This window comes from Oryctolagus cuniculus, chromosome 4 (assembly GCF_051225735.1).
Source record: "Oryctolagus cuniculus isolate XC-2025 breed Fujian yellow rabbit chromosome 4, ASM5122573v1, whole genome shotgun sequence".
NCBI lineage: Eukaryota > Metazoa > Chordata > Mammalia > Lagomorpha > Leporidae > Oryctolagus > Oryctolagus cuniculus.
Genome location: NC_142870.1, coordinates 30,392,156 through 30,412,902, shown reverse-complemented (window position 1 = coordinate 30,412,902; position 20,747 = coordinate 30,392,156). Strand labels below are relative to the sequence as shown.

The 20,747-nt window shown below is 38.1% G+C and overlaps 1 long non-coding RNA gene across 40 annotated transcripts in view; it reads left to right on the top strand.

Moving 5' to 3' along the window:
* The window catches only part of LOC103350594 (uncharacterized), a 647,925-nt gene that overhangs the window by 505,221 nt on the left and 121,957 nt on the right, over positions 1-20,747 (top strand). For 3 of the 40 annotated variants that reach the window (XR_007924727.3, XR_016232337.1, XR_016232336.1), the window contains one exon: positions 16,663-17,112. The exons of the other annotated variants lie outside the window; for them this stretch is intronic. This is a non-coding gene — a long non-coding RNA (uncharacterized LOC103350594). Of the gene's footprint in view, positions 1-16,662; positions 17,113-20,747 lie in introns of those variants that run through there. 40 annotated transcript variants of the gene reach the window in all.

The window sequence follows — 20,747 nt, the reverse complement described above, 5'->3', positions numbered from 1 at the left end:
ACATTATATTTAGATGAGTGGTTGAATTAATTTACTCAATTAGAGTAGGCACAGAAATCTAGATTTTAATTCACATGAAACTGGAGGGTATTAGCTATATTGAATATAATGTATAAATAGCCAATGGCCACACATTGTGTTGCTGGATGCTGTTTAGAGTCCTACCTGTTTCACTTTCAATCCAGCTCCCTGCTAATGTGCCTGAGAATGCAGCAGAAGATTGCCCAAGTTCTTGGGCCCCTGCACCCACCTGGGAGAGCCAGATGGAGTTCCTGGCTCCTGGTTCTAGCCTGGCTATTGAAGTGATTTGGGGGGTGAACCAAAAGGTAGAAAATCTCTCTCTCTTTCTCCCTTTGTCTCTCTGTCTCTCTTTTCCTCTCTTTGTTGCTGTACCTTTCAAATAAATAAAATAAATCTTCAAAAAAATAGTTTTCCAAGCTTGGACATCATCTTGGTCACATGAAGGAAACTAGATAAATCCTGTAATTTATTCTTAATGGTTTCCTGTTATTTCTATTATTTTTTATTAATATCTAAAAAGCCAAACATTTCCTTAGGAGGGAGGCATTCATTTTGGTATTGTTTGATAAGATTGATTGCATTAAACATGCCTCAGAAAAAATGAATGAAACTGTTTCATGTTTAATGTTAACTCTTTAATCTGTTCAAAACACATTAAGTTTGTCAAACTAATGCAGTGAACATATATTCATTTATGTTATAGTAATCAATTTTCTTTTTTAATTAATTTGAGAAGCAGAGAGAGATAGAGAGATAGAGATAGGTAAGGATAATGATAGCTATGTGCTGCCTCATTCCCCAGATGCCTGCTGGACCAAGACTAAGAGCCAAGAATGCTCCTAGGTCTCTCACGAGAGTATCACAAACTGAGTTAATTGAGCTATCACCCCAGTCTCTGAGGGACTGAATTAGCAGGAAGCAGGAGTCAAGAAACAGAACCAGATAGCAAACCCAAACAGTTGCATATGGAACACAGGTATTCCAACTGGTGTCTTAACTTCTAGTCCAGATGCCTGCCCACTTTGTTTGTTTTAGATAGTGGACAGGAGGTTTACAAACTGGGATCAAAATTCATGAAGATTTAAACCTTCTCCATTCTTTGGGCTAGATAGAATAGTGTCTAAGGGTTTTGGATAGTTTCCTAAAACAGGATAATTCAAGAGAGGATGACAGAGACATCTGAGGTTCAGTGGTGTTGTGCATTGTATCACTGCTCTCATCCTGGCTCTCAGCCCTGCAAAGACTTACCACCTCCCTGGTTGTGGATGAGGGCATAACTACTCCCCATGAAATAGCATTGCTACCAGTAAGTGGTTGTCTTTTGTGCATATTCCCTTTACACCATTGTCAGAAAGTTTCAGTAGCTGGGAAGGTGACCTTGCCCATTTTCAATGACTGATAATTCATTTTACTGGAAGTGCTATGGCCTTCAGATCAAATCTCTAAGGTTTTGTTGATGCTTGTTGGGAGAGAGAATTTAGATTTTTTTTTTTTGCTTAATTCCATTACAAATCATGGACTTTAGATATAAGTCCTCCAGATGATTAAAATATAGGAAATCCAATTAAATTGGAATTTTAGAAGACAATGAATAATTTTAATAATGATAGTGTGTCCAGTTGTCATATTTTTTCACTGTTTATCTGAAATTTAAATTTATCCATCCTATTTTTTCTTAGATTACTCTAAGAAGGCTTGTTCCATAATAAAATAACTAATTTCCACTTCTCCATTCATGCCCCACTCTGATTACAAGGAAATAGAAGTAAATAAAGATGCCATAGTAAGATTTAAATAATGACATATTGGAGTAAAACATCCAAAATGGATATAATAAAGTATATTTAATTAATATAGAATTGGGAAGAAACTTTTTTCCAAAGTAGTAAGACCACATATAGTAGATATTAGGGAATATAACTTTAAATGAACAAACAAAATAGTTGAACAAATGATGTTTAACCAGTGAAAACCAGTTTATAACAGCAGCATAAACTTTAAGAGAGTTAATACTTTTTGCAGTAAATAGAGCCACTTAACTTGCTGGGTTGCATGACATTTTCAATAGTTTTTACATTGATTACTGTAGACTTTTTAATTGTCATTTTCATTCTATTTAAGAGGCAGAGAGACAGAGACAGATGCAGAGAGAAGTCTCACATCTGCCATTTCACTCCCCAAATGCACACAACAGTGCTGGGCCAGAACAAAGCTAAGAGACTAGAACTCAATCTGGTTCTCCCATATAGGGAGCAAGGAGCTCAGTACTTGAGCCATCAGCTGTTATCTCCCAGGGTGTGCATTTCCAAAAAGCAGGATAGGCATTGGCAGAGTCTGGACTCTCACCAGGCACTCTGATGTGGATGGAATGTAGGCATCTCAAATGATGCCTTAGCCACTGTGCCAAATGCTTGTCCCCACTTTTTTTTTTTTTTTTTCAAAATCTGGATAGAAAGATGTTCAGAAAAGGAACATTCTGGTTAAAGCAATTTCACTTATTACTTAATGAAAAGCTTCATTGGTTTTGCTTTGCTTTGCTTTGCTTTTTTAAGATTTATTTATTTATTTGAGAGACAGAGTTACAGAGAGCGGGAGAGACAAAGAGAGAGAGCTCTTCCATTCACTAACTCACTCCCCAAATGGCCTTAATGGTTGGTGGTGGGCCAATCGGAAGCCAAGTGCCAAGAGCTCTATCCAGATCTCCCACGTGGGTGCAGGGGCCCAAGCACTTGGATCATCTTCCACTGCTTTCCCAGACCATAGCAGAGAGCTGGATCGAAAGTGGAGCAGGGGGCTGGTGTTGTGGTGCAGTGGGTTGACGCCCTGGCCTGAAGCCCCAGCATCCCATATGGGTGCCGGTTTGAGACCTGGCTGCTCCACTTCCGATCCAGCTCTCTGCTGTGGCGTGGGAAAGCAGTAGAAGATGGCCCCAGCCCTTAGGTCCCTGCACCCATGTGGGAGACCCGGAAGAAGCTCCTGGCTTCAAATCGGCACAGCTCTGGCCGTCACAGCCAATTGGGGAGTGAACCGTCGATGGAAGACCTCTCTCTCTCTCTCTCTCTCTCTGTCTCTCTCTGCCTCTGCTTCTCTCTCTGTAACTCTGACTTTCAAATAAATAAATAAATCTTAAAAAAAAAAAAAGTAGAGCAGCCGAGACAGGAACTGGTGCCCATATGGGATGCCAGCACCGCAGACAGAGGCTTAACCTACTACGCCACATCTTCAGTCCTATTCACTGGTGTTTCACTTAATCTGTTGCTGTCAGTCACTTTAAAGTCTTTTAGTGATTTAAACATCAGTTGGCACAAGATAAACCTCTTACACATATCCTGCCCTGTGTCTGTCTGCCCCAGACGCACGTGTATATTTTACCCGGTGCCTAGAGATCTGTGACACTCAGGACCTGTCACACTCACCGTTTCTCACAATCCCATCTCGCCTTCATGCATGATCATTCCAACTGTCCCCAGCTTGATGTCTCCCACCCCTTCCCATTTTGCTCAGCTCAGCTCCCCAGCAGAGCTGAGCGTCCCAGCTGGATTTTCTCTCCACACTCCTCAGCCCCCGGTTTCCTCCTCCTCTTAAAGCCTTGAGCAGAAACTCATGGACCTGGGAATTTTCAAAGTGTCACCCATCAAGTCACACCAGGCACACATATGCTTGTCCACATGTTCACACACCATGAATCTTTTTATTTAATGAGGGAATTTGTTGTATAAACTTGGCCTCATTTCCCTTATTTTATATGGAAGAACATAAGCACATAAAGATTAAGAGATTGTTTTCAAAGTCACATAGTCACAAGTCAAGGCTGGAATGCATATCCCATCATTAAATCAATCTTTTCAGACTTAAGTTCTTCCTCCCTAACATGGAATCATTATGGTGTCAGAATGGTATTTTTGTGAGAATTAAATGAGAACTGAAAGTACTGAGCTGAACTGTTTATAGTGGGCTTTAGAAACATATGTTTCCTCCTTACCATCTTCACTAAACTGAAAAGGGTGTATGGGAAACAGTTTGTTAGCCCTGTCTGTGGCTGAGGCTAAGAACTGCATTCGTTCCCTAGACTTGACACATTGACCTAACCACCTGTGTGTTCCTGGACACAGTTCTTTATCACACAGTTGTGTTCTGTGACTCTATGATTCTATAGTCCTTCTGTTCAGAGTTTGACTCATTAATTAGCAAGTAGTTGTAATTCAATATGTATTTTCAAATGAATACAATCCTGGGTGTGTAGTGTTGTTATTTTGCAGCTGTTTAATGATACATTTGAGAGTACTATAGATATTACACCCCTTCCCTGGATATTTTAAAGTGATAGGACTTTTGAAGCTTGCCCCTTATCACTAATTTGGATTTGTACTCAAGTTATATTACATTTTGACCCTCATTTAAGACTTTGACTTTCTTTAACCTTCTTTTTTTTTTTTTTTGACATTTTAAAGTCATTTGAATGCCAATGTTAAAAACATTCATGACTCAAATTTCTGCTTATGGGTTTTTTTTTGCTGTCTAATTTAATATTATATGTTCTTGCATAAATTTTTATTTAAGCTATGCAAATTTCATGTGTTTCATATATACAGGTTTTGGAACATAGTGATACTTCCCACTCTGCCCTCTCTCCTGCCCATGCTCTCACCTATCTTTCTCCTCCTTCTTCCATTCCCACTCTTAATTTTTACAAAGGTCTATTTTCAGTTTACTTTATACTCGTAAGATTAACCTTACACTAAGTAAAGAGTTTAACAAATATTATAAAGAAAAAAAATACTGATAGAAAACCAAAAATATAAGGAATACAGTGAAATTGACATTTTGAGATTCGAGGATTGTTCACAGCCCTTGTCTTCACTGTTGAGAAACTGTGTTTTTTCTTTAGCCTTCTTAAGCTCCTTATTCTCTCCATACTTCCCTTCTCAAAGAATGGTATGCATTTTAAAATAATTTTAACCTCATTACCAATAATGTTTAAATTCCTCTTCAGGAAATTAAGGAACTTTGTGATCTGCTTCCTGTTTACGAATAGCTTACATCAGCTTGTTCCTCCATCTCTCAGTGCTATCACTTTAAAACCGATATTTGTATTTTGTTACCAGTATTTCACCTACCCTGGGGCTCCAAACCCGTAAGTAGCTCACAACCAGTGCCGTGTATTAGAAGCCACTAAGGTCTGTAAGCGTGTGCTCTGGCATGAAGCAACCAGAGCAGAGGTAGGCTGTACTCTTTTTTAGTTGTATGAGCTGTGTCTATGTCTCATTTGAATTGTCTAAACTAGGGTAGCAATGCAGCATGGAGTGCTTGGAGGATTGCAAGAGACTTTATACCTTTTTAAAAAGTATATTTATTTGTTTATTTGGAAAGGCAGAGTTACAGAGAGGCAGAGGCAGAGAGAAAGGACTTCCATCCACTGGTTCACTCCCCAGATGGCCACAATGGCCAGAGCTGTGCCCATCCAAAGCCAGGAGGCAGGAGTTTCTTCTGGGTCTCCCACGCGGGTTCAGGGGCCCAATGACTTGGGCCATCCTCTACTGCTTTCCCAGGCCATAGCAGAGAGCTGGATCGGAAGTGCAGCAGCCAGGACTCGAACCGACACCCATATGGGATACCGATACTGCAAGCAGTGGCTTTAACTGCTAAGCCACAGTGCCAGTCCTAATTATTCAAAATTAAGATTTATTTATTTTATAAGGCAGAGTTACAGATAGAAAAGGAGATACATGGGGGAGGGAGTGGTGAGAAGGAGAGAGAGAGAAAGAGAGAGATAGAGAGAAAGAGAGAATCTTCCATCTGCTAGTTCATGTCCCAAATGGCCACAATGACCAGGGCTGGGCCAAACCAAATCTAGGAGCCACAAGCTTTATCTGGGTCTCCTAGGTGGGTGCAGGGTTCCAAGTACTTACACAATCCTCTGCTGCTTTCCCACGTGCATTAGCAAGGAGCTGGATCAGGAAGTGGAGCAACTGGGACTTTAAGTGCCATCAATATGGGATGCTAGCAATGAAGGTGGTGGCCTAACCTACTAAGCCACAATGCTAGCTCCTTTTATTATGTTTAATTTAAAAAGCATTTGAGAGTCAGAGAAACAGATGAAAGAGAGAGAAAGGACTCTCATCAACTGGTTCACTCCCAAATTCCCACAATGTCCAGACCATGGGCCAAGGTCGAAACCAGGATTCGGAAATACAAACCAGATTTCCTGTGTGAGTGGCAGGAACCAATTACTTGAGCCATCACTGCTGCCTTCCAAGTTCAGAATTAGCAGGAAGCTAGAGTCAGGAGCCAGAGCTGGGTATCAAATCCACAAACTGCAATGTAGGATGTGTATGTCTCAATGACTAGATTAAATGCCTTCTCCAAATTCTCAATTTGAAATATCAATTAAATATAATAAGTATGACGGAGACTTTGGCAATCATTTAATAATGAAGAAAACTGAAGAACTCAAGTGGAAATTTGTTGGTGACACATTTTTGTGACATTATTTGTGTAATAACATGTATATCTATACTAGTGTAATATAATTGTTATTTGTATAATCATATCTGCCTGTGAATTTGCAAGAAGTAAAAAAAAAAAACTATATGTATCTGATTGACTTAGTATAGAAGATGATTTACTCTGTAAACCTACAGGGACTAGTACTTCTGAAAATTGTGAATATCATGAACTGCTTCTTGCCCAGCTCTGGATTCCCTGTTAGTCATTTGTGCTACAGTACATTTCCTTTCCTTCAAATGTTATTTTATAGGTTCACTAGAGAGAACTTTTCCCTTGAAAGTTCTCGAACATCCAGAAGGGTTATATGTATCTAAAATTTATCTTTATTAGATTTAAGAACTCTTCTACTTCTATGATACAGTTGCCTATCTTTGGAATTCTAATAATGCTTACTCCTAGGGGCAAACCAAGGGAAAAATCCCAGATGAAGCAGTATTTTTTTAGGCATAGATCAAGAAATGTGTCTTCTATCCTTTATATAAATCTAGTGACCCTTTCTCTTCTCCAAAAATTTTGTTGTTTCAACTTTAACCTCATGGGAATGTCCAGTTTTGTGCTGATCGTGCCTGTCTGTGGCCCACCGTCATGCTTGTTACCTCATTTCTATTCCATCCTGACCCAGAGAGCAGCAGGGAGGTTATGGTGAGGCGTTTTATGGTGAGGAAACTAATTTTTGGTGTGAATTCAGATGTCCTCTTCTCTCCTAGCATAGTATTCTTACACTGAACAATTTTGCCTGCTGTCATTCAGTTGGAGCTACCTGTGACTAATTCTGAACTATTTTACACTAACAAGAGACACCTATTATTTTCCCATGTAAGTTCTAGCCAATTTCCTAGAGCATCTATAAGCTCTATAACTCCCCATGCTAAACCTCTAGGGTCCTTAAACTAAACAGCTGGCTAGTTCAAGTTATGGTCCAAGATTGCAAAATCTGTGTTTAGTAATTAGCACTTGAATTGAGCAATAACTTTCAATGAGTCTTTTATTTCTCTTCTCTGGGTAAAGAGATCAACAAATACAGACAGTGCTCTAGTGTCAGATGGACAGAGAATCACTTACTAGATGTATGGCATTGATACAAGTTCTTTAACTTCTCTGTGCCTCAGATGCTTCCTCTGTAAAGCAATGTCAACCACAAAAATTTTTGAGAAGAGAGAAAAAAATAATAAATGTAACAGAGCAGTATCTGATTGGCAAGTGCTTTGTAAATATTAACTCCTAATTATTCATGACTTTGTGAATATGAAAGTGACAATTTCACCCAATCTGAGCTGATAATGTGTATATTTTTCTCTATATAAATAAAAACAAATTTCTTTTAAAATAAGATATGAAGAGGATTGGGCCTAGTTTCTTCATTTTTAATTAGTTTCTGATCATTTTAGACACTGACACATCTCCCTTGGCATTACTGACACCATGATGGGAATGTATACAACCTTACATTGAAAGTACAATTACAAGTGCAATCCCATCTTGACACTTGCTTGAAATTCATCCCTTTAGAGTTATGTGTTAATAACGAAGTGTGGAAATTTGCTGTAAGCATTTTGGGTTGATTTAAATGCTGGTTAATATTGTTTGCCTGTAATATATTTGACATCCCAAGACTGCTTTCTGATTTACTTTATCATATCTATCAGAAAGCTAATAATTATTAATCATTCCCATTTTTCTATATCTATTAAAGCTGATAGGGCACTGCAAGGCAGAGAATTAGCATAGCTCTACAAGTGTTAGAATTTCTTAATTCCCATCTGATGGCACATCAAAGGTCCTCTCCACAACAAAGAAGAAAATATTCTGTGCTAGCAACTGTCAGTAAAAGAAAATGTATCCATACTGTTATCTCATAAGAATGTTAATGCTCAGTATATGCCATAATTTCCAGCATGTCATTTTCCAACTGCACTTTCCAAAAACATGTAATATTATGGTCCATTACCAACCACTAATGGAAAATTTATGATTAACTTTTGCACCAAAAGTGATGATTGTCTATATGAAGATGGATTTGCAAAACAAGATGGGGTAGCATGGAAATGGCCACTTACTTTTAGTAGAATCCCAGCCTGATGGTAGCCTAAAACTGAGATTTCCATTTCATGGCATCATTATCTTCAGGCCAAGGTGTGTTTCTCTTGCACTGAAGGAGCATAAGGGAAACTAGTGTGAGCTGTTTCTCATGGTTTGGAAATTTGGAAGTGGAAAAACATTTTTGTGATAAATATATGTTCTGAAGTCATCTTCATAATTAGAAATTCTTAAAGGAAATAGGAAGGCAACAGATTTTTCTAATTGCTTCTATTTTCATAAGATGATAGTATAATCCTTGAGGGGGGTCAAAGAGATCAATGTGAGCTGTTTGATTTATGTGAATATTGTCAGAATTATTCCATAGCTCATTTCATCCCTCAATCCATGAAATTTTCCTTTCAGTATATTTTACAATTCAAATTTCTGTCCTTAATGTGCTGTGCATTGAGATTTAATGCTATAACGAGTACTCAAACAATATATTTCACTTTGTGTTTCTGTGGGGGTGCAAACTGTTGAAATCCTTACTTAATGCATAATAAACTGATCCTCTGTAAAAAAAAAAAAAAAAGAAGAAATTATCAATTCCCAACTTGACTCTCACTGGGATTAAACATGACAATAGGTCTGCTCTGATTTCATCATCATTTAAAAAAATCATCTATTATTTTTCACTTTATGTTTCAGCGTGGGAGCAAACTGTTGAAATCCATACTTAATGTATACTAAGCTGATCTTCTGTATATTAAGATAATCGAAAATGAATCTTGATGTGAATGGAAGGGGAGAGGGAGTGGGAAAGGGGAGGGTTGTGGGTGGGAGGGACGGTATGGGGGGGAAGCCATTGTAATCCATATGTCGTACTTTGGAAATTTATATTCATTAAATAAAAGTTAAAAAAAAAATTTCTAGAAAGATACCTATGGATTTCATTATATAATCCTTTCATGAATCTATCTTATTTTCATCCAGTCTGTTGGTCCTCTCAATATAAACATTTCTAGGGAGAAAATTCTTTTTATCTTCAGAAAGTCAATGAGAGGTAAAGACAATCATTGGTAAAATAGTTTTAGATTCTTGAAACTTAGTAACATATTCAACAAAATGATTAAGTTTTTATGTGTTTCACAGAATAGTAATTCTTCCATGTCTTTATCAGAACATGTGCTAAAACATAAGCATGATGGTAATTGAAGTAGATGATTTTGGGAAATGTAGTACCAAATAGAAAACTTCCTGAAAGACTGAGGGAAAAAAATCAGATAACCTCAACATTTTTCTGTACAATTTGGCAACAGATGAACCAAGAGGATTGTAACAATCTTGCTTGGTGATCTTGGGAAGATGGCCAGCCAGGAGGAATTTGAGAAGCCTGGCTAACACACATTACATCCTGCTCTTGCTCTTCACTCCAAGGCTTTGTGCTTCTTGTTCCATTGCTTGACATACACAGAGCCTCAGGTATCCCATTCGTTAAGAATCCTCCCCAGACTCCCAAAGTTGGTGGTTGAGGTGGCTCCAATGTGCTCCTTAACATCTGTACCTAGCCCCGCCTCTGTCACATGATCACAGACCTGGTGCCATTTCCCACCAAACTCTCAACTTCATGAGTGTCCTATGATCTAGCTCAGTGTCTCTGATGCAGAAGTAATCAACTCAAACTAACTGAAGGAATATTGAGGTGAACTAGGCCCTATATAATTCTTTCCACTCCCTGACGTAGTCTTTCTTTTGAGACTCCTTTCAACTCCTTGTTTTCACTCCTGTATTACAAAGAGAAGGTTGCAACTACTTCCATGAATGGCAGGGTCAGGAGACTAAGCCAAGTCTCTTTCTTCATTTATTCTTTCATTCAAGAGATTTATGCTGAGTATCTTTCTGGGGTCCGATGTGAAATCTGAACTGAGGAAAAAAGATAAATATGTTCAGATATCCTGAACCTCCCTGCCTAGTCAGAGGTAGATTATAAACAATAATTATAATACAATGCAATAGAGGCTTTGACAGAACTGTGCTCTCTGTGCTGTTGGATTTCCAAAGAAAGTATAATGTGCATTTTAAATTTTCCTTTTTTTAGTTTAATATTCTTTTAATATCTTTTTATATCTGATTGTTTAGTATATGACCACCCTCACTTTTAAAAAACATAGACAGAGACCTATACAAGCCAATGAATGTTTAAACATAGCAATACTATTTCTAAACTAATTAGCTTTCATTATTGTTCATATTTTACATTAATTTGAATATCAAACACAAGTCTAGGTAAAACCTAATCCACTAACTTCTAAATGGCTTGCTTAGAAAAATCATTATTTTTGTCATTTGTATAACTTGGAAACCTAAAGATAATTCTCAAGAGAGAATTATTATAGGCACATGGCAAGAATAGATAAGTGGAAGAAATGGGGTAGGAGTGCAGTATGGCATGAAGATGGCTCAGGGTGAGTCAGGGACTTGTAAGACTGTTCTAGAAAAACAGCTGTGCATCTGAGTTTTGATCAGAAGTTCATCTGTTGTTTTTAAAAGTCTTTTAAAGACAAACTGGTTGATGGGATGAAAAGAATAATTTGTTTTCTGTGTAGTTTTAAAATTATTATTCAGAGAAAATGAAATAGCCATGTAAAATTATGGTATATAATAATGAAAACTAAATAATTTATTGAATGAATGAAACACATGTAAATGCCAGTAAACCACATGAGGGTCAGCACGGGGGCACAGGGCAATGGGCTGCCACGTAGAACAACCTCATCCCAGAGTGGAGTGCTGATTTGAGTCCCACTACTCCTGATCCAGCTCCCTGCAAATGCACCTGGAAAAAGCAGCAGATAATGGCACAAGTACTTGGGATGCTGCCACCCATGTGGGAGCCAGGGCGGAGTTCCTGGCTCCTAGCTTTGATCTGGCTCAGCTCCTAAGAAACAAGCCATGATCACACCAGGACAATGTACAATCTCCTGAGGGAAGGGATCTCCTCTTATTAATCAATCATTGTACCTCCAGTGCTCCGCACAACTTCTCCCTCAATTAGGAGATTTCCAACTGAGGATTTGAATCCTTAATTTTCAACAAGATAAACAAAGCAAAATGGAAAAGACCTAAACCAAAACTGGATAAAATAATAGTAATAAAAAAAAAATACTAATTCCAAAAAATCTCAGAGCAACACAGAGTAAGTGATTAAGAGCCACGTAGCCCAGTGTGTGTTGAAAAATAGGGCTTATTCCACACTGAAGTAACCAAGGCAAGGAAAGTCAGTGGGCGCCATCAGGGGGACAGTCACTCCTTTCAAGCATCTAAGGAATGCACTTTCAACACATTCCAAGGCACCTCCGCTGCTGGCCACTGCTCTGACCAGTGGCTGTCCACCTCCGCCTACACTGTGCAAAAATTAGAAGAAAGAGAGAGAGAGGAAAGGGTGGGAGAGAGAGGGAGAGAGAGGGGGGGGGGAGAGAGGGAGAGAGAGGAAGATAGAGGTGGGAGAGAGAGAGGCTTTTCTGGATTTGCCATATGGCCCACACTGGAGACTTTGTCTTGTACTGTAATTAGGAGAAAAAAAGTCACAAGTTCATTATGGAAAAGAAAAATGCTTCTTAGATTTTTTTTTCTTTTGGCCATCTTTATAATTCTTTGTTAAATTCCACTGTGGCCATCTCCAGTTGACTGTTCATATTTTCTTAGTATAAGAATGGAGGAAGTGGTGTTTAATTGTGGATAAAGGCTGTTTAGTGATGTGAATGGAGTCTGTAGACAAAACTCTGCTACATACAAATAAAATATGTCAGAAAACCCATTGTAGCGTTAGTAACAAGAAACAGCAAGTCAGCAAAGTGGACTAATTGTATTATGTCACTAGTTTCTAGTGTTATGTTAATGTCTGTGGATAACCCACCAGGAACCCTAGAACTCTATATATATGCAAATGATTTGCTCCTAATATCTTTATTTTCTACCAGCATCAACTATATTTTGTCATAAAATTTTAGTAAGATTGTAAAATTTAGAAATGAGCCTCATGTAACTAAATTTTCTACTGTAATAAAGCAATATAATTGTAGTGAAATTTGGTGATTATCATTTACTATATAATTCCATTGTAAATCATGCTTTTTTTTCCTTTACCTTTTCCTTATGTATTAACAACTGTTGTAAAATTTTCATATCCCATCTTCATATAGTAGGGAGAAGTAATTTAATACCTTGTTTTCCTTATGATTATATATTAACTTGAGATTAAACATCTTACTTTTAATATTCTCTCTCTTTTCAAAATTATAGATATAAGAGATATGAGCATATATCTTTGCCAATAAACAAACCCTGAAAATATTTTGGTCTCATTTTTAAAACCTATCTTTATGTGAGTATCTAAGTGAAGTATTTTAAAAATAATGACTTTTTTTTAAATTTTTTTTTAACTTTTATTTAATGAATATAAATTTCCAAAGTACGATTTATGCATTACAATGGCTTCCCCCACATACCGTCCCTCCCACCCACTACCCTCCCCTTTCCCACACCCTCTCCCCTTCCATTCACATCAAGATTCATTTTCGATTATCTTAATATACAGAAGATCAGCTTAGTATACATTAAGTAAGGATTTCAACAGTTTGCTCTCACACAGAAACATAAAGTGAAAAATAATAGATGATTTTTTTTAAATGATAATAAAATTAGATCACACCTATTGTCATGTTTAATCCCAGTGAGAGTCAAGTTGGGAGTTGATAATTTCTTTTTTTTTTTTTTTTTTTTTTTTTTTTTTTTTACAGAGGATCAGTTTAGTATACATTAAGTAAAGATTTCAACAGTTTGCACCCCCATAGAAACCCAAAGTGAAATATATTGTTTGAGTACTCATTATAGCATTAAATTTCAATGCACAGCACATTAAGGACAGAGATCCTACATGAGGAGTAAGTGCACAGTGACTCCTGTTGTTGACTTTACCAATTTTTTATTTTTTTTTTATTTTTTTTTTATTTTTTTTTTATTTTTATTTATTTATTTTTTTTTTGACAGGCAGAGTGGACAGTGAGAGAGAGAGACAGAGAGAAAGGTCTTCCTTTGCCGTTGGTTCACCCTCCAATGGCCGCCGCGGCCGGCGCGCTGCGGCCGGCGCAGCGCGCTGATCCCATGGCAGGAGCCAGGAGCCAGGTGCTTTTCCTGGTCTCCCATGGGGTGCAGGGCCCAAGCACCTGGGCCATCCTCCACTGCACTCCCTGGCCACAGCAGAGGGCTGGCCTGGAAGAGGGGCAACCGGGACAGAATCCGGCACCCCGACCGGGACTAGAACCCGGTGTGCCGGCGCCGCTAGGCGGAGGATTAGCCTAGTGAGCCGCGGCGCCGGCTGACTTTACCAATTGACACTCCTGTCTATGGCATCAGTAGTCTCCCTATGCTCCAGTCATGAGTTTCCAAGGCTATGGAAGCCCTCTGAGTTCTCCGATTCTTATCTTGTTTAGACAAGGTCATAGTCAAAGTGGAGGTTCTCTCCTCCCTTCAGAGAAAGGTACCTCCTTCTTTGAAGACCTGTTCTTTCCACTGGGATCTCACTCACAGAGATCTTTTGCCAGAGTGTCTTGGCTTTCCATGCCTGAAATACTCTCATGGGCTTTTCAGCCAGATCCAAATGCCTTTAGGGCTGATTCTGAGGCCAGAGTGCTATTTAGGACATCTGCCATTCTATGAGTCTGCTGAGTATCTCACTTCCCATGTTGGATCACTCTTCCCTTTATTTATTCTATCGGTTAGTGTTAGAAGGTACTAGACTTGTTTATGTGCTCCCTTTGACTCTTAGTCCTTTCATTATGATCAATTGTGAACTGAAATTGATCACTTGGACTAGTGAGATGGCATTGGTACATGCCACCTTGATGGGATTGAATTGGAATCCCCTGGTATGTTTTTAACTCTACCATTTGGGGCAAGTCAGCTTGAGCATGTCCCAAATTATACATCTCTTCCCTCTCTTTTTTGGACACTATGGGAAACGGTGACTTGATCAGCATAGCCCTGACTGTTAATGAACAACTTAATACATTATCCCTCTTAGTAGTTTTTTTGTCTGTTCTACTTAATATGACTGGTTTAATTCTGTAATTAATACACAGTTATTCTTAAGTGTTAAAAATTAACTGAAATGTGATCCCTGTTAAACATAAGAGTGGGAATAAAAATAATGACTTTTATAGCAGCCTGTTTTATCGTTTTGCTATAGCTATATCCAAAACTGGTGGGAGGAGTTGCTATAGAACACTCCCCGCCACCCCGCAACAACTGGGTGTGGTGGCCCATACACAGAAAGCCAATCCCTGATATTGGGTGGTGGAAGAAAAGAGGCATTTATTGCAATGCTCAGAGCAAGGAGGCTGGCAGCTGCTGCATAATTGCTTGCTCCTTAAGGCTTAGAAGTGAAGGTTCTCACCTTTTGAAGTTGGGATGAGAGATGTGTTTGTGTTCAGTGCGTGTCTGGGTTCCTGGTTGGTTGAAGGAGTTTGTGGCCTTCCTTTGATTGGTCAGTGATAGTTTGTTCTTTAGGGAATTTTTAGGGCCAACAGGGCCTCAGTAAGTATGGGGCCTATATGCAGGTGGTAGTTATTTCTCACTTGAACCTTTAATTCCCTCAAAAGAAACCCCCTGACACATGATTGGCTATGAAGGTGTTATCTGTTGTAGAAGCAAATGATGTCATGAATCTGGTAATTAGACCATTGTAGGGCCGTCTGTACTACTCCCTCAGTTTAGCGAGTTAATTATAGTAAGGAATTGATTACCTATCATAAAGGCAGGGAAGGGGACACTTTAAGGGAGGGAGACTAGGAGACTATAAAGGTACTTTATAGGTGTTTCATTTCAATGTTCTAGTGAAAAGGGATTTTATACTGATTGTACTTGACTCAGGTGTCTGGGCATTTTTATTCCAGTCCATCCTTCATATGAAATATGGTTAGTAAAACAACTTAGTTTTTTGGGACCAATCCAAGAAACAAATTTTTCCAAAACAGTTATTTGTATAATTCTGCCAGTGAGAAAAATGTATGTCCTTGGGGTATCATCTAGGTGATATTTTCCTAATACTAAAGCTACATATTCTGGTGATACCTTGTATATCTTTGAAACTTTTGCCATTGGTGTTGTTTTTTATCATTCTCAAGTAGAATAAATTAACTCCAGTGTTTTATTAATTAGCTACAGATGATATAAATTACAAAACAGGCCTCCATTGAGAATTCATCTTTTTTTAGTTAGTGGAGGGGTATCAAGAGTTAGAAGAGAATATGTCTGCAGAAATCTAAATGAGATTTTGGTGTATAAACCAATGTGGTTTGTTAATCTCATTTGTCTCTTACCAGTATATGCCACTCAAGATATACCTATCAAGATATACCTGTCAAGCTTGCCATTTTCATTACCCATTTTTTCTTGATTTGCTACACCCAACTTCTGTTAGTGTTTGGGTGGGGGGATATGTGTGGAATGAGATGGCTTTTTGTAAAATAATAATATAGATAGAAGAGATAACATGGGGAACAAGTAGAATGATAAACGTCTTTAAATACTAAATACTGCACACTTTAAATACTATACACTTTCTAAATACTATACACATTAAAGGAATATGTGTTCATAATTGAAAATTAAAAATAAAAATATAAACAATAAGTACTCTAGTCTAACATTAAAACTAAACACATGAAAAATATGTATTAAATGGAGTTAGGAAAAAAATTACTCAAGAAGTGAACTGCAGCCTGACCTGTATACTATGATGTCTTTAGCTTAACATTTTATAGCCTAAATTCATAGAATGTATATTTTAAATATCTAATGTATTTTATCATTATAATAGTTTGTCCTTAATTTGAATTATAGATCCTACTTAATCATTGTTTTGAATCTTATCAATGAAAAATATTTTAAGAACTTATTACAGATATTAACAAATGAACAGGTTTCTATTTTTTCCTCTGTTTTTTAGATGATTCAGAGCTTTTTCCTCATGTTAAATATTGTGACTTTATAACCTTACAGTGGTAATCTGTCATTTAGCAGAAAGCAAATTTGTTATTTATTTCTTTTTTTCAGGGAAAGCTTTAGAGAGAAAATCTACATCTTTTAAATTTGAAATGTATCTGCCATGCCCAGCTCCTTCCCCTAACTGACTACTTTTGTAAAGCCTCTCTTTAAGAAATGGGAAATTCTTGAGTATGTTGTAAAACAGTCAATTAAAAGTTTCTGTGAATCCAGCAACTTTCATCCAACATCCCTTCTATCAACTTTTTATGTATTAAAATTAAACTTGAAGTATAATTATGGAAGCTAATATACAGCCTTTATATTTTTCACACTTTTCCAGTTTTTAGAGCTCTAAAGAATTTACTCTGTCACCACTTAATCAAATCTCAATATTTTTGGTATTTTATTTTCTCATCAGCTGTTAACATCACTGTCCTGATACATCAATACCCAAATCTCCCCTTAAACTGACTAAATGAAACATTTCTACCATGGTAAAATAAAGTTTTTCCTTGGGTATTACGACTCCTGCTTATATGTTTATGTGACTATCTGATCTTATTTGACTCAAATTTTCTGCTAATTTTCTTGTTTAGTAAAGAAATGTTTCAGTCTCTGTATTTTTACAACTGAAAAAAAAATAAATATCACATAAAAGAAAATATCATATTTTCCTGTGGATCATTCTTTTGGACAGTTGACACACATGTGGTTTCAGGACAACTGTAGTAAAATCAGTTTGGATGTGACATCTGTGTTTCAGTATGCTAAAAAGGCATCTAGTCTATTTGATAATACATGATTAGCACCAAAAGTTCCCAAATATAGATTGAATTGTGTGACTCCTATATAGTAGTATAAGAAAAGTAATTAAAAGCATTTTGAAATTGTTTTTGGAAAATGCATTGCTGCAAGGTGGCATAAGCACATAAACATGACACTACTGTCTTATGGAATGCACAAGAAAGGAGTGTCTTTTGTGCCAAATAAACATTATTCAATTAACGCTTCACAATATGTAGTGTGAACCTCCCTAGTCTGTGTTTATCCATCCTGAGGCTGCTACTTTTAATGCCTCAAAAACTGTTGCCTGCATACCATCTCCTTCTGCTGGATCTTGGGGTGCAAATCTGATTACAGGCACTTTTTTTTTTTTTTTTTTTTTTTGGACAGGCAGAGTTAAACAGTGAGAGAGAGACAGAGAGAAAGGTCTTCCTTTGCCGTTGGTTCACTCCCCAAATGGCCGCTAAAGCTGGCACGCTGCACCAATCTGAAGCCAGGAGCCAGGTGCTTCCTCCTGGTCTCCCATATGGGTGCAGGGCCCAAGCACCTGAGCCATCCTCCACTGCACTCCCTGGCCACAGCAGAGAGCTGGACTGGAAGAAGAGCAACTGGGACAGAAGTGGTGCCCCAACCGGGACTAGAACCCCGAGTACCAGCGCCGCAGGCAGAGGATTAGCCTAGTGAGCCACGGCGCCAGCTGGTACATTTCCTTCTTGAATCTAAGTAGCTAACCCAAAACTATATGAATACAAGAAATAAATAAGAAAGAGAATCTTAGGATTAATAAACATACTAGTGTTAAAAAAAAAAGAGCCAGTGAGGGCTATACAAATAGTCTTGCTTAATAAATTCTTTTAACCCAACGTATAATACTTGGTTTGAATTTTATTAGTAGTATACTTGTGTGAGAAAAGTGCCCTACCCAAGATGTTTTGAGTCACCAATTTGGGTGGAAAGATCATTTTGCCTTATTGTGGGATTCTGAGTAGGCATTTTAGCATTCATTATTTATTTTCATTACCTATTTTCAAAATGAAATGTTATCTGGTCTGCCCTTTTGCGAATGAAAGATTTACTCCAACGTTGTTTATTTAATTGTTTTGTCTGCACTGTTATCTTTTTTCAAAATAATACAGATTCTCTTTAATCAAGCCTACTTATTTAAATTAAATATAGTACCTTGACTTTGAATAGCCGTGAATAGTCATATTCATGTGGCTGGACTATGTATGTAATTCTTCAAAACATACCAGTGTGCAAATAAATATAATGGTTCTATTCTTTACATTTATTAAATATTTATACATATCACAAGAAAGATGAAATGCTTATTCTGTGAAGTAGTTTAAATTGTTTTTTGTCTTTTTCTCAGGAATAGTCATTTTTTTGGAGCACCCAAAATTTGTATCATCTCACCGAGTGTACAGACCCAAATGTCAGGTTGTTACGTTTTAGTCAAAGGACCTGTTTCCCTCACATTTTCCTGATGAATCTGTTTGTGCATTTTCCCTCCACAATGTCTATAACTCAAATCACCCTTTCTTTGCTTTACATTATCTTCAGTTTCCTGGGCCTACAGGGAATGCTGTTATTCAAATAGGTTTTGGAAGCCCAGATTTTAGGCTGTGTGTAGTTCTACCTACACTGTTCCATGCAAACATGACGGCACTACCTCTGAGCTGCCTTTCAAGTAGATCATCCCAGTCCATGCAGGAGTAACAGGAACCTACTCGGCAGGTAGGCTGGTGAGTGAGTCCACGTGAAGTAGAGCCTAGGTCTCTGCTGAGTCTGCAGGTTTCATATAAACACAGCTAGAGTGATATTTTTTGAACTATGGACAGCTGGCCTTCCTCTTGAAGCATATGTATTACCTTCTTCCATCATTTCCAACATTTTGTTTTCAGTTATTATTTTCCTGAGGGAGGAGAGAGCCTTGGAATAGTAGCCCTGTTATTTTCTCTCTGTGTGGATGTATGTGTTACTTAAAACCTATATGAGTTATATCGTTTCTTCAATAAAGGTTTTAAAACCAGTAAGCCCTCTCCTCATTTTTTCTAAAAATAACATACATTACTTACAGATAAGGCTAATGGTCAATAGTCTCTTTGTTCTATACGCTAAACCTAGAACTAAGTAATGTTGTCTGATAGCCAGACCTCAGGTTATAAGACTTTTCTTTCATTATCAGAAACATGGTTAGTGTGACCTAAAGTTCCAACTTGTTACATTTCTAAAACTCAATTCTTTAACCATTTATTTCTTATTCAGGATGTCTTCCCTTAAAGCTCTCTTATGGCTTCTTTTGAGGAGGATGTTAAATATTCCCTTTGCTCTGGTCACAGATAGATAATATACACTGAATTTTCATGTACAAGGAGAAAGAATTGGAGGTAGATTATTGTTTGAAAACAAAGGCTAGAATATTCTTTATTTTTTTAAAGATTTGTTTATCCATTTGAAAGTTAGAGCTACACAGAGAGAGGAGAGGCAGAGAGGGAGCTGCATCGATCCGAAGCCAGGAGTCAGGAGCTTCCTCTGGGTCTCCCACTCAGGTGCAGGGGCTCAAGGACTTGGGCCATCCTCCACTGCCCTCCCAGGCCACAGCAGAGAGCTGGACTGGAAGTGGAGCAGCCGGGTCTCAAACTGGCGCCCATATGGGATGCCAATGCCCCAGGCCAGGGCATTAACCCACTGTACCACAGTGCTGGCTCCAGCTAGCATATTATTTAAATTGCTATAGTAAATAGAAGTAATGCTAAAAAAAAAAAAAAAAACCTAAATTTTTACCACCTAAGTTTCAACTGAAAATAATAGACTGAAATTCATGAGGACTTGTTTAAAAACAAAAAGATGTATTCATTTATTTAAGCATCAGAGATGCAGGGAGAGAGGGAGAGAGGAAGAGACATATCTTCCATCTGCTGGTTCATGTCTCAAATAGTTGTAATGGCTGGGGCTGGGCCAGGAGCTTCATCTGAGGCATCCATGTGAGTGACAGGAGCCCAAGCACTTGGCCATCTTCCACAGCTTTTGTCAGGCCCTTATGAGGGAGCTGGATTTGAGGCGGAGCAGCCAGGACAGGAACCAGAGCCCATAGAGGATGCTGGCATCACAGGCGGCAGCTTTACCTGCTACACCACAACACTGGCCTGTCATTAGAGGCTTTCTTAACTAACTTCTGCAGTCTCAGTGGAAAAGAGGCAGTCACAACATCATTAGGTCCAGCAGGTTAAGCTGTTGCTTGGTCTGCCAGTAACTTATATGAATGCTTGTTCAAGTCCTGACTGCTCCCCTTCCCACCCAGCTCCCTGTTAATGTGCCTGGAAAATCAAGAGAGCAGTGGATGATGGCCCAAGTACTTGGGCACCTGT